At 47.9% G+C, this 20681-nt stretch overlaps 1 pseudogene; it reads left to right on the forward strand.

Moving 5' to 3' along the window:
* Nucleotides 1-1372: 1372 nt before the first annotated feature.
* On the forward strand, nucleotides 1373-20484 carry LOC149366483 (uncharacterized; annotated as a pseudogene).
* Nucleotides 20485-20681: the final 197 nt, after the last annotated feature.

The following is a 20681-nucleotide window of genomic DNA, read 5'->3' on the forward strand; positions in this document are numbered from 1 at the left end:
AGAGGTAGTGGTGGTACAAAAATTTACCGCAACGCCAGGTCGCATTGAATGGGTAATTCAGCGCCGTCTTGGGCGCCGTGCAAGGCTCGTTAAGAGCGGAAGAGTACTAGTCCGTTGTCCCATCCATCTCATTTGCAAGATGATACACAAACTTGACGGGACACTTTAACGTCGCCTTAAGGGTGCTACAAGATATTGTTAAATGGTCCCTTCAGTGGCCCGGCCTCTTTTTTGCGTATCATTTCGCAGATGAAGACACTGTTCTTTCTTTCGCCGCCAAATAACGCTTAAATCTGCCCTCAAGAGTTCAATGCGGTAGATTTGAGCTCCCTGCCGCGCAAGTACTCTTGCTCTCTCGCCTAGGTTCTGCCCACATGTACAGTCTGCGTCACCGTTAAGTTGAGCGCTGGAGCGGTCCACGTCACTGCGCAAAAGTCCACACCTCATCGTCGTTTCTACCTTTTAGAACGTATAGTTGAGCGGAAGTAGAGCCACATAGACCCGCAAGCAAGATGTGCATGAGCACTCTCCTGGAAACAATGGGCTGCTTTCTGATCTCACTTCATGTTTCGTGCTGCACACTGCTTGAGAGCTCTACGCAAGGGTGATGCAGAGTGTTCATATATGCACGATTGGCCATTATCTACTTTACATTCATAGATCGCGGGGAGTCCTACCGCTTGGCGCAGTGGTTGAACGGCTAAGTGATGTGGGGTTTAACGCATCGAAATGCCACATGGGCTTTCGGAAACGCCGAGAGGAGGGCTGCGCGTGATTTTACACAATCTGACGTTTTTCACGTGTGCTAAGGTTGCACAGCACACGAATGCCTTTTTCGTTTCGCCTTCATCGAAACGCTGCCGCCGCGGTCGGCGTCGAAGCCATGTCTTACAATCTTAACCATAACGCGCTAACCACTGCAACAGGGCAGCTTTTTTTTTTCAAGCGAATAGAGTCTTGAAGATACCGACAAAACTTCCCGAACCTTTTGACTACTCCAGAGTGAGTATAAGGGACACTGACAGCACTAACGCGCCCGATGCCATGCGCAGTGTGCGAGCCTCCGCCGCCCTAAGCTAATGGTCGAAAATCATGCATCTCGCAATCTGATTACAAATAATTTCAGGAAGTTGGCGACCGATCTAGCGACTGCAGCGCCACCAGTAGCAACCGTCATCAACTTTAAAACTGCAACCATATGCAACGAAGATGTGTGGACCCCGTAGTATGTGCCCTGCTTGAAATTTTCATGTGTTACTGAGCTTTAGCGTTAGCTTTCGTTGTCTACGTCCTTGACATGCTGAGGCACGCGGCTACTAAAAATTCAAGCAGTGAAGAAGCAGCCCACGTGAAGCGCGTTGTTCTGCAAGCGATGCGCACGCGCCTCGCGCTTGCGCAGAAGAAGAAAGACACCGAACGTACCGGACGTCCGATGGCCTCGAAGAAGGAACGCGGCTCACCCAGCGACACCTCCGAGGCCTCCCTCGCGGAGAACCCTTCCGTCAGCCCCGCTGTGACGGCGTCTCCTGCTGGGGAGGTCGACGACCATCAGGACTCCAGGAAAGCACCGGTGGATGCGGCTGATTTGAATCTTGGCAACAATGCAGTGAACGCCACCGTGCGAGAAGGTCCAGGACCCACTGCTTCCAAAGTCCCTGGCCAGGGTGTCGAAGACACCGAAGGGCAGACGACTTCGGACGGGGAGAGTAGCGAGGAGAGCCTTCAACAGGATTCGCCGACGGGAGGTCATGGTACGTACGGCTCGATTTGAGACTGCTATAGCTTCCTTCAGGCTTGCACCTCATAGGACTGGCTCTCAGGCTAGCAGGTAGAAGCGGACAAACGGCAGAAGAAACGTTTCTCTCTAAGGAGACGTAAACCTTTTTCCAGAGGTTCGCGCGCAGATCTCGCAGATATATATGCATGAGGCCTCCGAACGTTTACTTTATCAATGTCTGCTATGGCTGGTCCTGTAGCCTATACTGTCTAAAATGCATCTTTAGAAACAGTATGCCACCGGCGAGAACCGTCAGTTTGCTTTAAAATGTTGCGTATATCAGAATTAAGTGCCGCATCTAATTACGGAGGAGCTCTATAACAAAATACAGAGGAAATGTTCTTTTCCTCGGATTTGTTCTTGCTTGCAAATCATCGCATGTGTTCTCGTGCTCCCCTAGCCGATCGTAAAGGCAGCGCCCTGACTGCCCGACGTATTACATTCCGCTTGAAAGGGGCGCCTTGTTTACCAGATCCACCGAGCAATCCACGAGCCTTTTCTTGTGTCGCACGCCTCCCACCTCCTTTGGCTTATTCGTTGCATTGGTCTTCCGGCATAGGCCCTGACGTTTATTCTGGGCTGACAACACAACATCCACGTTGAATCTATAGGCGGCTCTTATGAATATACGTGAGATCCTATCACTGTAAGGCAACGCGACGAACTGTCGTTTGTTTCCTCCCTTGGTCGTTCCCTCACTCCCTTGAGGACGCAGGCTAATGAGTTTTCGGCTGCAGACACTGAAAGGCCCCTTAGGAATTCTCACTTTCGCAGATTTCCGATCTGCATGATTGAGGTCTCAAGTCAGAAGCACGCACGCTTTTTTCAGCGCCTCTTTTGTGCACAAATTGTGGAGTGTGCGGCAGCTGGTCTGGGTATAGACACGAGACATTCCAGTGTCATTCAGTCATGCATGAAGTCATCACAATGCGATCAATGTGCTTTTGGTTTCGCTGATGTTTGTCTCTCCGAAGCCTCTCTCCGTGATTTGGAAGTTCCTCAGGAAGAGCAACCTGGGACTGAAAAGCCCCACCGGTGGCAGCACCTGCCATCGCAGGACCATCGTTCAATATATATATATATATATATATATATATATATATATATATATATATATATATATATATATATATATATATATATATATATGCTCTTATACCTTCTTTCTTTCAACTGAAGAATACTCCTCCACTTGGTAGTGTGCGCTTAACCGCGTGATATGCGTCCTTTTCCAGTCCCTTCTTAACCTGTGTTTTTCGCAACTTCGCGACCCCCGCAAATGCTACCATTCGTGAATCAACCTGCTGCCCGAACACAAGCAATACTAAGACACATATCAAGTATCGTGGATGCCATGCAAACGCAGGTTCATCAGGAGATGAACGGAAGCGAGTTCAACCCTACAGCGAACTCGACCTCCCGAAGACAGCGACCAATCCTGCCCCGTCAACGACCGAGCGACAACCCGACTCTTCTGAGCGGGCAGTTCCAAGACGATCCGCAAAGGACCCCGACAACATCGTCAGCATTCTCGAAAATAATGCTCGCCCGACCGTTCTTGGAACTACGCGCCCTGGGCAGTCGTCACTTCCACCTGGAACTGATGGACGCAGAGTGGACGAAGGGGAAGTCCGGGGCATGCCGCCATCAAAGCGACTCGAATCATACCACACCGCGACGCCGCCTTCGGGGCAACGCAGGCCTGAATTGAAGGTTGGTGTTCTCTGCATGGTTGAGTTAGTGCACGATTGCAAAGCAGAGTAACAAAAGACAGCACAGTTAGACACAAAGCGCCTTCACACCCCAAGCGGCACAGGAAATCGGCCCAATATTGGAAATGTATGGCGTCACTGTGTTCCTTTGTAGGACCAGCGTTTGCCAATACGTTGCCAATATTGGGCCAATATTGGTTGAGTTAGTGCACGAATGCAAAGTAGAGTTACAAAAGATAGCACAGTTAGACACAAAGATCCTTCACACCCCAAGCGGCACAGGAAATCGGCCCAATATTGGAAATGTATGGCGTCACTGTGTTCCTTTGTAGGACCAGCGTTTGCCAATACGTTGCCAATATTGGGCCAATATTGGTTAAGTTAGTGCACGAATGCAAAGTAGAGTTACAAAAGATAGCACAGTTAGACACAAAGAGCCTTCACACCCCAAGCGGCACAGGAAATCGGCCCAATATTGGAAATGTATGGCGTCACTGTGTTCCTTTGCAGGACCAGCGTTTGCCAATACGTTGCCAATATTGGGCCAATATTGGTTGAGTTAGTGCACGAATGCAAAGTAGAGTTACAGAAGATAGCACAGTTAGACACAAAGATCCTTCACACCCCTAGCGGCACAGGAAATCGGCCCAATATTGGAAATGTATGGCCGTCACTGTGTTCCTTTGTAGGACCAGCGTCTGCCAATACGTTGCCAATATTGGGCCAATGTTGGTTGAGTTAGTGCACGAATGCAAAGTAGAGTTACAAAAGATAGCACAGTTAGACACAAAGAGCCTTCACACCCCAAGCGGCACAGGAAATCGGCCCAATATTGGAAATGTATGGCGTCACTGTGTTCCTTTGTAGGACCAGCGTTTGCCAATACGTTGCCAATATTGGGCCCCTTACCTGTGCTGATTACGACGGTACCTTAGAAGGGGCATTAGCAAAACGATATTCAATGCCTACTGTAAAAAAATGTGTTAAATGAGCTCAGAAAAACTGGTTCATGGGAGTACAAATTACGAGGAACTTTAGCGGCTAAAGTGGTGAAAGGCGAAAGCCTGAGTGCTGCATTCTGCTACGCGATTGTTCACTGCACATTTTGTTGGTGCATTAATTAACTACCAATTAATTACGCTTAAGCTTCGCCTTTAGGAGTGGAACGCGACAGCGTGCTGTAGCGCTGCCACGGAGTCCAAGGAACGCCACCACCCGTTCGGCGCGATGCGTTGCCCTTTGAACGCAACGCTTTTTGAGGAAAGGAAATGGGGCTGTAATTCTCTGTCATCTCGGTGGACACCTGAGCCGTACCCTACAGGAAGGGAGGAAGTGTGAGTGAAAGAAGAAAGAGAGGCCGTAATGAAGAAAATGAAAATTGTATTTGAGGAAAGGAAATTACGCATTAACTGTCTCACATATCTCAGTAGACACCAGTCTAAAATTGTATTTGAGGAAAGGAAGTTGCGCAGTAACTGTCTCACATATTTCGGTGGACACCCGTCAAAATTCGCGCGCGGTGACGTCACTCAATTTGGACCAATCTGAAACGCGGAGAAATACGACTTGCTCGACGGTAAATTGGTTTTTGAGGAAATTAAATGTATCTGTCTCTCATATCTCGGTGGACACCTAAACTTCGCCGTAACGAGAGGGAAGGAAGATGGGAGTGAACGAAGACATCGTATTCACTGGACGCACCTTTGTTCCTTCGAAACCATCGAGCTGGCATGGCGGAGTGGTAGCGTGCTCGACTCGTACTCCGGAGACCGGGGTTCGATTCCCAAGCTCGGCCAATTTCTCACTCTGTTTTATTTGTTATCTGGTCTGACTAGAAAGGTTAGACTAATTCGTTAAGTAAGCAATTAACTAAACTCAGTCAAACTTACTTGGAGCATCACTATACGATCCCTTTAATTGGTTGCATGGTTAGTAGCCAAAATACAATTGGCCCCGTTTGAAATTCGCGCACTGTGACGTCACAATCGTTTCGACCAATTGAAAAGCGTGACATTTCTGTCGACAGCTCCTGCTTACAACGATGAGGCATTAAAGGCTTCCGCCTTAAAATATAGAGCTTAACGCACCACCACAGACACCTACGTGTATTTATCTATAAATCTGCGAAGAACATATCGATAGTTCTACTTTGTAATCAAGAACGAACTCCCGAAAGAAAGTTCAGTTGCCATATCTTCCTTCAGAAGCCGGATTTTCTCTTTGTGTTCGAAGTTCAGTTCAGTTCAGTTCAGTTCAGTGCATTTATTTCAGTCATGTACAATGGCTGAGGAGAAAGGAAAAAAAGCCGCGCACGCGGCTTGACAAAGCTCCCATCTCCCGTAGCGGCTTGGCACGGCGATGACAGGCAGCAGTAAAACAATAACAAGAGAATGCATGAAATAACAAATATGTACAATATCTTCATAACAGATCACCAGAATAGTCTCGGTACTGTTACACACACGCAAATGATAGTTTAATCACAGCACATAGATACTTAGTTTATTTTACAGTTGGATATGATTCATTGTTTTGTAAGAACATATTTCTGACAGCGTTATATGAAACGGAAAGAATGGATTGATTAGTGAAAGCATTTCTATTAAGGAAAGATGGCAACACATACCTGAGAGTTTTAAAACCGTAATTTGTGCGTGGACAAGGTACATACCAATATTCGTAGTGTCTTGTGTTGTGAACAGTGGTATTTTCCCGTAGATTCGCAAGGTCAGCAAAAAATGTGGTGTCACTATGTACCTGAGATTTGTACTGCTGAATTACACGGTACTGATGAATAACCCTTGCATCCATAATGCGGTATTTTGCAAATAGAGCACTCGTATGTGCTAAGTATGTGGCACCCGCAATTGCTCTGACTGCATTTTTTTGTAATGTCAAAACCTTGTGAATATTAGTTTGCGTCGTTGTACCCCAAACCAAATGGCAATATTTAACAAGAGAGTCAAAGAGGGCATGGTAAATAACAAGTTTTGTCCTAGTAGGTATCATGCACTTTAACCTTCTGAGTATGCCGACAACGCGAGCTAGCTTACTCTCCATTTGCTCGATGTGGTAGTCCCATAACATAAATTCATTGAAGTGAACGCCAAGTGTTTTTACAACATTAGTTATTTCTATTATATTACCACCCAATACTAAATCTGTATGTACAGCCCATTTGACATTTTTAGCTCTAAAAAATATCGCCTTTGTTTTCCGTGTGTTTATTAGTAGGGAATTTTTTTCAGACCATGAGTTAAGTTTGCCCAACACGCTATTAGCCTTTTCTACTATATCATTCGCGTTGTTGCCGGACAGAAATTAAGTAGTGTCGTCAGCGTAAATTACGTATTCTGTTTCGGAGTCAATCTGTACTAAATCATTAATATATACATTAAATAATAAGGGACCAAGGATACTACCTTGAGGTACACCATGCTTTATTTTATTGTAAGTAGAGCGATGATTATCTATAGAAACGTACTGATATCGGTCAGTTAAATAGCTGGTGATAAGAGATAGTGCTTTGTTCCGGACACCGTATGCAGAAAGTTTAAGAAGAAGAGTTTCGTGATGAATCCTATCGAAGGCTTTGGAGAAGTCTATGTATATTCCAAGGGTTATTTGTTTACATTCAATATTATTTAAGATTATTTCTTTTTGCTTCAGGAGAGCCATTTCAGTAGAGGACTTAGGTCTAAATCCAAACTGTCTTGGAGTTATCACGTTGTATTTTTCAAGAAAACTGGAAAGTCGTAGATGTATTGTTTTTTCCAAGCCCTTAGAAAAAATAGGCAATATAGACACTGGTCTATAATTGCCAAGATCGTTTTTCGAACCACCTTTATAAAGAACAACTACTTTTGCTATTTTCATGTCCGAAGGGAAAATGCCGGTACTCAAAGACAAGTTATAAATATAAGTTAAAATTGGGCAGATAATGTCCAAGACGTACATAACAGGCTTCATTTTCAGTCCAAAAGCATCTTCACTGTTTGTATTGTTCATGCCTTTATATATATTAAGCACCTCATTTTCGTCACAACATGTTATAAAAATACTGTTACTTGTACGATTCGTAATGTACTCCAATGCCATATTGTTGTGTTCACTATCAACAAGTCCACTGAAATAGCTATTAAACTTATTTGCGAGTGCGAGTCCACTATAACTAATGCCTTCCATTGTAATACTGTCAATTGTATTTGTAGAGTTAGGGTTCAAGACTCGATTCAACCTATTCCAAACTTTCTTTTGATCGGTCAAACCAGCGAACATGTTAAGGTGATATGCATTCCTCGCTTTTCTTAAAGTTAAGTTCAGTTTGTTTCGGTACCTCTTGAACGTTGCCCACGATTCTGGACTGCGACTTTGTAAGAATTTCTGATAGAGGGAATTTTTCCTGCCAATCATTCGAAGAATATGCGATGTAATCCAGGGTTTACGAGCTCGTTTTGGTTTCCTCTGATTAATGGTTAGGCTTTGTCTCTGCCTTTCTTAGTTGCCCATTGTCTCTCTTTTTTGTGTTTAGGACTAAAGGAACGGCTCAAACTATTCTTCATCTTGTGTAAGAAAATAACTGAAAATTTTCATCTATACGTACTATCGCGGACAAAAGTTGTATACTCCACACGGCAGGAGCCAGAGAAACGGAAAACTAAAGCGGAAAACTGCGTTGCAGCGCCATCTACAGACGGCATCTTTGATCGAGAAAACCTATGCGTGACCTTTTTACCAGCAGGCATGTAGCTTGGCTCGTTTCAATGTTTCGTGCTTCAGCTGGCCAAAATGCCGCAGTTTTCCGTTTCTCCGGCTCCCGCCGCTTGGTGTATACCACTTCTGTCCCCGATAGTACCTTGCTGGAAAGCGGCGAAAGTATTTGCAAGGATTGGCTTTCTTAGAGCATTTTTTTCTTGTGCTTTAATACTTTTTGCAGGTTTACAGAATATCGGTACCACGGTTTGCGGGAGAGAGCAGATACCTTGCAGGGATGGAATTCGAGCCAAGCGCAACGCGGATGTCAAAACACTGCCGCCCTGCTTCGGGGACGCCGCCAGACACGACTGCTGTTGAGGCTTCGGGTGCATCGAAAAGACCAATAAACCCCGGAGGTGGACTCCAGCCTCAGAGTCGAGCTTCGCCCCGATCGATCTCAGCGTCTTCGAGTTTGACCTCAATTGCAGGCGGTGGAAATCGGACGCTATCCATCCCAGAGCGCGACCAGCAACTGCAAGAACTGCAACAGCCACCCGAACCTCCCGAACCTCCCGAACCTCTGGCCACCAGCTCTGGAAGGGACGCGCTCAGTACGGATGCGCAACGGTTCCGCTCGTCTCCAACCTCATCCTCCCCAGAAACATCTCACCGTAGCTCCATTGAAGACACTACGCGCGAACGCGATGAGAACAAGAGACAGCTTACGGCAGTCTGTCAGGCTCGCAGCATTCGTCCCGATCAGGCATGGGCATTCGTGGCGAGCCCGCAGTGTCGGAAGATGAAAAAGCTTCTCAGGTGAAAACGTCCTTATCCGGGAGGTCGTTGTCTTCCTCCTCAATACGGCGCCGTGAGACCCTCGAACCCAGCAGGGCGTCCGAGCTAAGTTACGGGACACACTCGCCTCGACGACCGTCACCGCCCATGTCTGTCGACTCACCCGCGTGGACAGATTGTCGCCGGCAACACCAGTCGCACAATTTCGGGCCCGCTTGGAAGAACAACCCACGAAAGGTCGTGCCTTCCCGCTCCGTTAGCAGCGAGAGCTACAAGACACCCTCGCAGGCGTCCCCAATGTGGACCAGACCAGACTCGCCTCTTTACCAGGCTGGGCATCGGCAGAGCATCCATCCGGCGTGCGTGGAGGCATCGCGAAACGTGATGAGCCCGCCGCAGTTCGCGTCAACCACAACGCAGGGCTTCTCCGCCAACAAGGGCGTCAAGGTCTGGTGATCCGGCTCTCAACGCGAGCAGCGCAGATAACGGCCCAACACTGGAAACGTATTGGCAAATTCTGGTCCTACAAAGGACCAGAGTGAAAGCATCCAGTTCCAATATGGGTCCATTACCTGTGTTGTTTGGGAAATGATTACCGATGACTGCCCAACGTATTGTTCGTTGCACCGTTAGCGTTGCGTGACTTGCATATTCGAGCGAATTTCATCTTAATGCGTGTAGAGGTGGCTAGTTTACTTTCGCATGGCATACTGATTTCATTTGTTTATTTGTATAATTATGGCAGCCGCTTTGAGGAGGTCTTGGTCACAGCTTACAAGCAACACAGTGGCACCTGTATGCACGATATTCGAGCATATAGTGACACGAAGATGGAGCTGCAATAAATTTTTTAGCACCACGGTGAAACAATATAGAAGTTCGACTTTTCACTGAGAAGTCCAGTAAGGCACTAGAACGTTCTTGTCGCGCCGAGTGCGCGCAGGGTTTGCTCAAGAGTATTAGGACGCTGTAAATATAAGACACTGACGTTCTGTATGAAAGGAAGCTGTTGTTGAACCCTGACTGAACCCTGACTGAATAAGCTTCCATTAGGACCTCGGCCATGTGAAACCACATTTTTTACACAGCAATGCATTCAGCGGCTACATTCTCCACTCTTACTGTCCGCTGACTTTTGCTGGTCTGTCCGAAGCGATGCAGGTCAATCCTATCTCTAATTTATAGTGATAGATAGCTAGGAGACCGCACACCACTCCTGGCGATGCGCCACTGCCCTGCGATGGCAGCAACCAGCGTCGCCAGACAGAGGTGAAATCGCTGAATCAAAGGCAGTAGATTGCACAGTACGGTGCGGTGGTTCCTACTCCGAAGCCTCAGACTTGAAACTTAAGGTGGTTATTTTATTAGAGGGGCCTACTTATGACAGTAAATTATGGACAGTGTAGAGCATGCACAGACAGGTCTCCGCCATATCCACCGCACGTGTCCCATGAGGATTATCGCAAACCTATAAGGACAGCTTGGAAGCTAAGGTTGCGGAAAAGCTCCTCGAAGTTTGCAGGAAAGCATACCCTACTTGAGCTCTAATATCCGGGTACGAGTATGAAATAGCGTAAGAAAAACCAGCCAGAAAGACTGAGACAAAGGAGAGACGAGGCACACACAAACACTGGACTATCAACTGTGCTTTATTGAAAAACAGCCAGTCTCCCCGGAAACCTAAGAGTATGCGCAGCTCAACGGCAACGCAAAAACCAGCACAAAAGACCGCGAGCTCGTAAGATAGTCAAACTGCAGAATCAACGGGACAAGTAACCTAATTCTTTCTGCATCAACGTGATAGACGCCGTGCTAATAGAGTTATCTCCATGATTACTAATGTGAAATGCTTCGAGGATTTCCTGCTCAACGTTACCCTTGCCTCTACCGAGAAAAGTGACATTCGAAAACAACGGGTAGCACCCGCAATCGCGGCAATGGCGAGGCAAGTTTGCTCCGTCAGCCGGAGTCAGAGTTATGGTGCTCTCGTAGCCTTTCATTTATACACCGGCCAGTTTGGCCGATGTAAACTTTTTCGCATGTCAGCGGAATCTTATAAATCACCTGTGTCGCACAAGGAACATAGCAGTTTTGATGGCGCGTCGAACAAACAGGTGGTCTAGTTCTGCCACGCGCGACACGTGAACAAAGGCATGAAAGTTTACAAGGAGCCTTTGTCCTTTGTCCCCGTCTTTTTGGCTGGTTTTTCTTAAGTATGTACCAACTATAACCCAGATTTCAACTCTTATGAAATACCGTCAACACTTCGTGCGATCCCGGAAGCCCCTCTCACAGCGCCAACGATGTCACCGCAGGCGTTCTTCAAGAACCAACCCCCGGCAGCCAGCATCTTGTGCGTGGTGCTCCTGGTAGCTGCGCTCGTCCTGTCCCTCTTCCTGCTGGGGTTCTTCCGCCCCGAGGTCGGAACGCGGCACGGCACCCTCCGCGTGTGCCGCAGCGAGCCGTGCCGGGAGTACGCACGCCGCCTGCGCGCTACGCTGAACACGTCGCTGAGTCCGTGCGAGGGCTTCACCCGCTTCGTGTGCGACGGCTGGCGGCGCCGCAGTCAGCTTTCTGTGCGCGAGGAGTCTTTCCTGGGGGTGCTTCGCGAGCTGTCCTCCCTGCTGAGCTCGGTGCCCGTGCCGACCGCGGGCCAGAGTTCCCTGCAGAGGGCGGCCGCCTTCTACCGCAGCTGCGACGACGTGCTTCAGGGCAGGAGCGACGAGCTGCAAAAGGTGAGCTGCACGCGTTTGCTTGGCTACTGGCCACCATTGCCTGTGATATGCAGCCAACGGTGAGGTCTGGTCGCCAGCCATCCATTGGCCGGGTCACTTCCCACAGACGCTTGAATGCCGGGGGTATATCTGAGTGGCCAATGACAGAGGATGACACGGACGTGGAATGACCATTTTAAAATGGACAGCTTATGCCGCTATGCACTGGCCAACAGACAGGGTGTAGTGCGATGGAGCTCCGCAAAAATGGAGGCCATTGGTTCCTCTTCCTTTTGGAGTGGAATATTCCGAATATGTTGTGAGAAGTTTAAATAATTTATATGCGCGCTCCTTTCTTCCTTTATGCAGAGTACAAATAGCTTTTTCCTTTTAATATTTGTCAATCAGTATTATTTGCCCGATATCCGAAGCTGCCTTCACTATACCCCAGCAGCACAGCTAATCCACCACTATTGAAAATTTATTGGCACAGGTCGGTCCTATACAGAACCGGAGTAAACCCATCTCTTCCCTATATTTGGCGAATTATATGGTTTGGTTTGGTTTATGGGGTTTAACGTCCCAAAGCGACTCAGGCTATGAGAGACTCCGTAGTGGAAGGCTCCGGAAATTTCGACCACCCGGGGTTCTTTAACGGGCACGGACATGGCAAAGTACACGGGCCTCTAGCATATCGCCTCTATAGAAATTCGGATGCCACGGCCGGGATCGAATTCGCGTCTTTCGGGTCAGCTGCCGAGCGCCACAACGACTGAGCCACCGCCAATTATATGTGCTGCTTGGGAGGAGTCCTTCATAGCCGGGGTCACTTCGGGACGTTAAACCCGCTAAACCATTCTCTTGGAAATATCTTCCTTTTTCTCCGAGGCTTTTAATTTTTGCGCTCAAGATTTTGCAGCGACAAATGTTTTGATATGCGACACCAGACCGCTAATTTGATAGATGTCGTTACCATCCGAGGAAGATGAAACCAAGCCAAACACCATTCGCGTTTTCCAAAACACACTCCTGAGGGTTATCCTTCCCGTCCTCATGGTGATCGCAGGTCAAAAGAGCGCTGCTGGACGCGGGCATCGTGTGGCCTCTCCTACCCAGTGACTCCAGCAGGGTGGACCTTCTCCGCACGTGGTTTCACGCGTCCATCAGGCTGCACTGGAGCCCCCTTCTCCACGTTGTGCTGCAACGCGCCCCCAACGTCACCACGGTCGTACTTGAGCCGCTGAGTGATTTTGAGCGCATTCTCCGAAAGCACAAAGCCTTGGAGGGCACTGAACATGAAGCGAAGGTCTACTTTGAGGAGCTCAGGTAAGTAATCAGTCGTGCGCGCGTGTTCTCCTTCGTTTTCGGTCATGGCCATCCCACGCGCCCGACCTGAACATATTGTAACGTAGATTACAATATACATACAATATACAAATAGATTACTGTATACAGTAGCTCTCTGACCCTTATCCTCTCTGGTTCTCCCGTCACCTCATTCATTTCATTCCTCCAGTCTGCTTGCTATCCCTCTGTTTCCGCTGCCCCAGCTCAGGTGCTTCCCGTAGCAATGGAAGACGCCGTAGCAAGCAAAAATCTTATTCCTCCTTTAGTATTATTTTTAAATAAACCACTACTACCAGCCGCGGTGGCTCAGTGGCTAAGGCGCTCCTCTAGTGTGCCGGAGTACCCGGGTTCTAACCCGACCGCGGCGGCTGCGTTTCGATGGAGACGAAACACAAAAGGCGCCCGCATGCTGTGCAATGTCAGTGCACGTTAAAGATTCCCGGGTGGTCAAAATTATTCCGGAGACCTCTACTGCGGCACCTTTCTTATTTCACTCCTTCCTTTATCCCTTTCTTTACGCCGCAGTTCGCGTGTCCACCGAGGTATGTCAGACAGTTACTTCGTGATTTCCTTTCCATAAAACTAATTTTCACTACTGCCACTACTACTCTAGAAGCTGTCGTCAACGGAAGCACTTTTGGCGCGTCTGACGGTATCATATTCACACCGCAGGCGGGAGTTTGGAGGGCACCGTGAATACGAGGACGGCGAGAGGGACAACACCAGCGTTAGCTTCGAGACCACAAAGAAGCTCACCAGAAGTTTCCTGGCTCCTCTGCGACGTGCCTTCGAGGACGCACGTCATGCTCCCACCGGCCTCGACGCAGCCTTCATGTTTGGAAAGGTGCCAGGACTGCACCGGCAGCGCTGGCTCCAGGAGCTCGAGCCGTACGTGGGAACCTCGGGGCGCGACATCGTCTTCGTGTCGGAGAAGCCAGGCTTCGTGCGCGAGTTCCTCGATCTGTGGAGGCGCTACGGAGAGGACCAGATGCACCTCGTCTTCTCCTGGTGCGTCGTGCAGACGGCGGCGCTGTTCGCTAACCAGAAGCTACTATTCAACTTCTACACTCGGTGAGGGGACGCGTAGTAGTGAAGGGCGATTCGATGGTTATCACGTTCATTCCAACTAAAACTAAAGCGGGACCGTCAGCTAGCTAAGCTCACGTATCCTTCACAGCCTTTTTATGACAATAAAACATGTTAGTCAAATGTTTTTAGGGGAACCCCCAAGGTGGAGTAAATTTGTAATAAGGGAGTAATTACTCATTGGAGTAATTGTAATAATTTGTAATAAGGGAGTAATTACTCTTTCTCCTAAAAACATTTGACTAACACCGTTCCCACTTCGAGTTATTGATCAATTCGCTCTCCCCCTATCATAAGCTTGCCGTTCCGGTTAGCTCAGTTGGTAGAGCGACTGCTGCGGTGAAGCGGTGGCTCCGGGTTCGAACCCCGGACCAGGACGAATTTTTCTTTAACTACGAAGTTTCTGAGAAAGCTGTATAGCTTTCCTTTGTAGCCGTATGGCTGCGCTCGGGTGGATGCCAATGAGTAATTACTCCCTTATTAATAAAACATGTTATGGAAGTTCATTCTGAGTAGGTTGAGCTTGAAGTGGTCACCTTCGGATCGTGTCGGACTGTACCGCGTAATCTGGGGGACCTATTTGAAATGGATTTGCGCGCTATACTGGAACTTATAGCACGAAAAAAAGCAAGTTTTTCGTAGTCTGAGACATTGATTTCTGGAAAGATTGACTGAGTAAATGAGACTGAGGGAATTCTGGAATCAAGTCAAGATTTGATTTCTGGAAAAATTGATTGAGTCAATGACACTGATGGAATTCTGGAATCAAATCAATTCGTGCACGACCGTACATGATTCCGACATTAGTGATAAAAGGTCAAAGTCAGTTCAGCTTCACGGGGCTTTCTGTCGTTTAGAGATTTCTATACACAGACTTTGCAATAATAGCAAAAACGAAAGTGGCCAAACACCATCTAACAGCGATAGGAATTTACTTTGGGTGTAACTATAATGCACCAAATCAATCAAAGGAACGCAATGCAACAGAGATCTTTTTAGTTGGCGTTAGAAATGACCGAACGAACATTATTAATAGTTATGATCTGGTGAGCTGAACAACGATGGTTATGCGAGCGATGGTATACTTAGTTTTCAAAATCAGTGGGCACACGTCGGACGAGTCTGATGTCATTGTCAGTCGTTGTATAGTTTTTATTGCATCGATGAAACAAAGTGATCAGTAAGAGCGATCAGATATCTGATCCGACAATTCTTCGCGACGAAGCGGCGACAGCGGAGACGGGAGCAGTGGGTGATTGTTATGCTACGAGGAGAGAAAAATGAAGGAAAAATGGTCGAAAAACGAGTGTGGCATTTTACACCCTGGCGAACATTGTTATAGCAAGCTTGCAGTTCAAGGTGTTTCCTGTTTGTTAAATTACTTTATGATTACAAAACTTTAATTGTACTTTTCAAAACTGAGTATTTTCAACACACTTGGACATGCGAAAATACTGTGATGTGTTGTCTTCGGATATTGTAGACACGTCATGTCAGTATAACACGCTCACCAAAGCTTCTGAACACAGTGCTTCACAGCCAGAGAGGGATTCACAGGGGTAGAAAAGTGCTATCGTACATACAACGCGTTTAGCAACCAGCTTAAATCGTCAATAATGTTATCATCTTTTTGCCTGCTTTTCTGTGCAGTCCAGTGTGCCTTCACGAAATCTTTAAACTTTTCACTCGAAGTGCTTGGCGCGGAGCGTGTCAGCCCGGACACTGACGCGCCCGTGCGAACCTTCCTGACAAGACTTCGGTGTCCTCTCGAACAAAATGACAAACTTAGAAGATTCACACTAATGACTATGTAGAGAAGATGAGATTCTTGACGGCACGAAATGAACAACCATCATCATAATCATCAGTCTGACTAGTCCCACTGCAAGGCAAAGGCCTCTCCCATGTCTCTCCAATTAACCCCGCCTTTGGTAGTTGCGACCACCATATCCCCGCAAACTTCTCAATCTCATCTGCCCACCTAACTTTCAGCCGCCCCCTGCTAGGCTTGCCTTCTCTTGGAATCCATTCATTTACCCTTAGGGACCAGCGGTTATCTTGCCCTCTCGTTGCATGCCCTGCCCAAGAACTTCATGCCGCTAGGTCTGAGGCCTTCCGCTTGCCTCTATTTTCATGTTTTGTTAAATTTAGTAGACCATCACTATATTTGGGCGTGATCTTCGTGCAGGGAACTGAGAGCCGAACTGTACCACGGCGCCATGTGCCTCAGCAAGGCGTACCTGCTGAGCGGCAGCGAGATCTTCCGCGATTACTACGACCAGGTCCTATCCGGCCAGGCCAAGCACTACGCGCAAGATCTGGTCGCCGACATCCGCGGGACCTTTGCTACCCGTCTCGAGCAGTGGCCACACTCGGACGCCCACCGCAAGGTTGTCAAGGACTGGAACAGCACTGACGTCGTCCTTGGGTACTTTGACCCGCGCTCCGACCAGCGGTCGCTCAAGGTTGGACCTGACAGAGTTCAAAGGCGTTTATTACCTTTAAGCGTTTTTAAGCTAATGGTATAGGTTCAGTGAACCTCCGGGAGTACGTTGTAAAGATTGACGTTGGATTCTACCCAACAGAAGCTGAGAATGCTTGTGCAGAGTAGCGATAATTAGCATGGCCATTTTTTCTGGAGCTTATGTCTTTTGATTTCAGTTTTTTAGTAACGATTCGTAATCAGCCTTTCACTGCTTGAATGTGCCCGCTCTCGCCTTTAGGTGCAGCATACCTCCATATGTTAGTGACGATAACTAACAACTTGAACTGGACCAGCCACATTAATAAAATCTGTACATCAGCCCTTAGGAAACTAGGGTTTCTTCGTTTCAAATTAAGGTCGGCCCCTTCCAATGTTAAGCTGCTTGCATACAATACCCTTATCAGACCTCAACTGGAATATGGCTGTACAGTATGGGACCCGTCACTTGAAAAAAGACGTAAATAAACTAGAAATGGTACAGAGAAAGGCAGTTCGTTTCATATTCAATTCATACTGCAGATCAGATTCGCCATCGTCTCTAATGAGTGCTAACAACATTTTTACCTTAGAAAGCAGAAGAAAGATTTCCAGGCTGCGGTTTCTGTATCAGCTCTGCAATCACCAACTTGGTATCAACGCGCAATTGTTCATTCATCCACGTGAGGGTCGTCAAACTCGGCACACCCATCTTTACAACCTGGAACCAATCTTTGCGCGTACTAACAGGTTTAAGAACTCATTTTTTCCGCGCACTGTCTCACAATGGAATGCACTCCCAATAGAAGTTTTTTCCGCGCATGATGTAAATGTTTTCGAAGAACGAGTACGAAAAACTCTCGGTTGATGTTACTCTTCGCTTTTTGCTGATTCATTTCTTTTTCTTTCTTTTTCTGTGTTTGCACTGCATGCTGCGCGTTTGATTGCTTTGACTGCTTTGACCTGTTGATTGCTTATGATTGTGTTTTTTTGTGTGTGTGTGATTGCTTGCTAAGGGTGGCGCTGAATTGCGTTTACTTATGACCTGTATTGCCCTCCTGCTTGGTCTTCAATGACTGCAGTATGTTTTAAATAAAAATAAATAAATAAATAAATAAATAATACTTTTTTAAACCCCCTAGCGGACTTGGACGTACCAGGCTCGTCACATGCCGACCGTCATTTGTGGATCATGACGAGTCCAGCTTGTCCCGTTTTTTTTCTAGCACTCTGTATCCGGTTAAAGGCGAGTACAAAGAACCTTTTGGTTTTCCGACAGAGGGCAGCACAATTAATAAATGGCCATTTTGGTACCACTTTCAAAAAACTGTCCGTTAGGGGGTGAAAGGATGTTTTACAGGAATAATTTACGCTAGCGTGCAAAGGCTACCCCCACCTTAACCTGCCTTCAAAGACTTCTGGTTTTACTCCAATACTGCGGTGTCACTAGTACACCCCCAGTTGTGATCTTCCTTCCCTCTCTTGGAGTTTCTGAGAGAGGGAAAATCTTGATGATGGTAATAGTATGCAGAATGTCTTTCAGGTTCGAACATGCTCGACCGTATTACTCGAAGACAACTTCGGGAGAGGTTAACCGTTTATTTACAAACAGAATGGAAGAACAAGAAGAAGAAAACTATTTACAGAGAAAGACCTGACGAAACCAGCCCCCGGTTCACCGGTTCACCCTATGCCCCAGCTCTCTGTGGGGACAACAACCACTTGGGTAATTTCTAAAACAGTCGTTGAATCAAAGCTTGGGAAAAGGACGACACAGCCAATCAAAGACATGGAAAAGAAAATTTCTTCTGCATCCAGTACTACACAAGTAATTCCACTCTCCGCTAGCTCGGCAAACGCAATCGCTTTTCCACGCTTCGACACATTTACAGACTCGTAAGAGGCAAACATAGTATATACACAAGTTCGTCTCCATACGAGATAGTTGTAGCGGCTCGACTGGATAGTCTAGTACCGCTGCCTTGCAATGCGACATACATTGGGCGAAGTATAATATTGTCACGACCAGAGGAGCCGTGAAGGTAGGCGTCGGGAAGAACCCAACACTGGGAGCCTTCTTTTAATTATAGAGCCAGCTTCCACGACAACGAACAGATCAAGCGCGCCGCGAGAGCCCACCGCCGCTTCGTCGTCGTCTTCAATTCAGCGCGGAGGCCGCGCGGCGCGTTAGGCGCGTGGCAATATGATGCCTCGCGTTGTCAAAGAGTGGTGTTGTCACCAAACAACACCGCCTGAAGGGAAACGTTCACAGGACTACTTTCCAGCCTTCCTCTTTACTTACTGACGCTGAAACTCCTTTATCCCAAACGTCTGACTTATTCTGTGTTTCCCGTAAATTATGTCGCATTCGACGTTCCTCTGTACGATGGGAAGGAAACAGAGAGCCAGTAAAGCTAAGGGAACATAACCGATGGTCCCTTAGGGTCAGGTAGCGTATATTATAGATAGGCAATTAGAGCACGGGGAGGCAAGGAGGCAGGTGGGCGGATGAGATTAGGAATTTTCTGGTATAAACTGGCCGGCAATGGACGTACTGTCTAATGACTATTATTCTCTTCATGATCCTTCCAACACTGCTTGGAATATTTTTCTCGCCTTCGAGAACTCTTTCTGAACTAATACCAACATGGCGCCCATTCCTTTATCGCCATCCAGACGAAGCCAACCGAGCGCAGCTTTCCTGACATGAACGCTTCGCTCGTGGACAACTGGCAGGCGCTCAACCTGGACCATGTGGACGCAGACGACCGCACGGCCTCGGAGCAAATCGAGTTCGCCCAGTGGTTCACACTTCTTCCCGGCCGCGACGTGGCGCTGTTGCCGTACGCGTTCTCCTTTCCCTGGGTTGACGAGAGCGCCACGCCAACCATGAATCACGGAGGCCTCGGATACCGTGCCGCCTCGGCGCTCAGCCAACTGTTCACCGACAGGTATCCGTCTCTGAAGCAGTGAAACTTCGGTTGGGGCTAGTCGGTGCATGGTATCCTTGTGGTGAACGACGAGCGCAAACTCTAGACCAACCATGAAGAAGCGATAAACGCAAGGAAAGGCTCTACCTGTCCTTGTGTTTCTCTCTTCTTTGTGTTTTTTGTCTAGTTTCGTGCTCATCGTTCACCACAAGAATGTCTTTGAAGCAACTCTGTAGAAAAACGTGTTCAACATGTTTCGCGAATTGAAAGCTTGCGCTGTTGTGTGTACGACGCCGTACCATACAGGTTTCATATGCCTGTCGACCAAGACCTTCACACTGTGAGGCCAAAATGTGGCCCTTTCATTAGAGCCTGTATGTGGGTATGTGGGTTGCGAATCCTGTTCAACGGGCCTGGCTTTAGGGTTACTCTCATCGAAGTGTAAAGAAACAGGCCATGAGAACTCCTTCGACACAGCTCACCCAGCATGTCTCTGCTCGACGCCTGACATGCTGTCACTCAGTTTCTTCCCTTCTTCACTACATGCACTCCCGACGCATCATTTCTTCGCAGCTACATCACTTCGCCTGAAGCCTTGGCCTCCATCCAGAGGGCGCTGGAGTGCGCCGCGAACGGGAGCAGTGCACGCGGCGACGACAGCGCCGTGCTGCGGCACCTTGAGGGCGCTCTGGCCCTCGAGGTGTCGCTGCGAGCGTATCTACGACGCAGCGCCGCCTTGGAGAGCTACGACGAACTTCTAGAAGGGTTCGAGGGCTACGGCGGCGCCGCGCTGTTGTTCATCGCGGCGTGCTACTCAGCCTGCCTGGGCAGCGAGAACATGGTGCTTTCGGCCGGCGGCGACGAGTGCGACGACATTTTTCAAAACGTCGAAGGGTTCTCCGATGCCTTCGGCTGCGCGCCCGGCAGCGTAATGAACCCTTCCGTCAAGTGTGGCATATTGACATGAAATCATGCGTATCACATCATATTTCGCGTGACTCACTCCGCGTCTTTAAAAAAATCACGAATAGGATCAATTTTAAGAGCACATTTCCTACTTCGGATTCACGATATTTGCGAATTATACTGCACAAAACTCCGTAACGCATTCTTTGTTTGAAAACTACAGTCGGCATGAAACAGCCTTAGCACTGAAGGTTTCTT

Source organism: Amblyomma mixtum, chromosome 1, assembly GCF_055824585.1.
Source record: "Amblyomma mixtum isolate Tamu chromosome 1, ASM5582458v1, whole genome shotgun sequence".
NCBI classification, from domain to species: Eukaryota; Metazoa; Arthropoda; class Arachnida; order Ixodida; family Ixodidae; genus Amblyomma; species Amblyomma mixtum.